The 1,402-nt window shown below is 45.2% G+C and overlaps 1 non-coding gene across 1 annotated transcript; it reads right to left on the bottom strand.

Moving 5' to 3' along the window:
- Positions 1 to 369: 369 nt before the first annotated feature.
- On the bottom strand, positions 370 to 476 carry LOC121104138. Its single transcript, XR_005836505.1, has one exon. It is a non-coding gene; the product is annotated as a U6 spliceosomal RNA (small nuclear RNA).
- Positions 477 to 1,402: the final 926 nt, after the last annotated feature.

The raw sequence follows: 1,402 nt of genomic DNA, 5'->3' as shown, positions 1-1,402 counted from the left end.
ATGCCACTTTTGAGTCATTTGGAAAGGGTCAGGCGGGATGTTGGCTTTAAAACCTTTGACAGCTACTATAATTGCCTAGAGGTCCAATAGCAGTGATTGCTCTCACAAGTTTAATTTTGAAGTTTCTGCCAAGCCATTAGCATGTAGCCAGGCTACGGAAATCAAAGGAAATTAGAGGCTAGGAGAAAAACTAATCTCATCTACTTCTGGACTGTCACCTGTTCGCTGGGCCAGGACAAGATCTCTTCTAAGCTGCTGGTTCCTGGTGTCCTGAGAGGAGTCTGGGGATCTGATTCTGAGTTCTGCTACTAACTAACCACATGGTCTCAGGCAAGTTATTAAACATTTGGTATTCTTTTTTTTTTTTTTTTTAATATGACATGCTTCCCAAATTTATGTGTCATCCTTACACAGGGGCCGGGCCAGTGTTCTGTTTCTCATTCCAATTTTAGCATATGTGCTGCGGAGGTGAGCACTACACACTTTGATATCTTTAAAAATGGGTACATTGGGGGCACCTGGGTGGCTCAGTCATTAAGCGTCTGCCTTTGGCTCAGGGCGTGATCCTGGCATTCTGGGATCAAGCCCCACGTCAGGCTCCTCCACTGGGAGCCTGCTTCTTCCTCTCCCATTCCCCCTGCTTGTGTTCCCTCTCTCGCTGGCTGTCTCTCTCTCTGTTGAATGAATAAATAAAATCTTTTAAAAAAAAAAGGGTACATTGTTGCCTCTCCTGCTCTGCCCTCTTCTAAGTGCCGTCTTGACAAGATCTTCTATAGATCATGTCTATGGAGCAAGCCAGGGCAGAGAGACGTGTGCACAGGAGCCCTCTGAATGGGTGCTCGTTGAGTTTAGAATGGGGCTGGGCAAGCTTCCTGCACAGAGGCTGAAAGGCATTAAAATAAAACATTGTATCACATGGATCTGGTCACTTTCAGGAAGGATAAGAGAACACATCTAAAAGCCCCGTGTAAAGGGCGATTTAATTAACTGTGGCTCACCCATCATGGTGGCAATTTCAACTCCTCCATGGTCATTTGATCACATTTAGTCCTTTCTTCCGATCCTTACAACAAACAATCGAAGGGTTATTATGCTCTCCATTCTACAGATAAGAATACCGAGCCTGCGAAGTTTACATAACTTCCTCAAATTTCACTTGACTGGTCAGTGGCAGAGATGGACTCTGAACCATAGTTTTCTGACCGTAACACCCATATTCTTTCTGCCCGACCAGCGGCTCCCTGATGATCACTAAGACAGCCTTGGGTACTCTGAGGGTCCACAGTACAAGACCCACCGCTACCTTCTGTTATCCATCTAGTCTATCCTTAAGGGACTTTGTGAAATTTTATTTTTAACAAGGAAGAGCAAGCCTGCAGCCCTGGTTCCCAGAATATTCTCA

This window comes from Ursus maritimus, unplaced genomic scaffold (genome assembly GCF_017311325.1).
Source record: "Ursus maritimus isolate PB19 unplaced genomic scaffold, ASM1731132v1 scaffold_2, whole genome shotgun sequence".
Lineage (NCBI taxonomy): Eukaryota > Metazoa > Chordata > Mammalia > Carnivora > Ursidae > Ursus > Ursus maritimus.
This window is presented reverse-complemented; position numbering and strand designations above follow the sequence as displayed.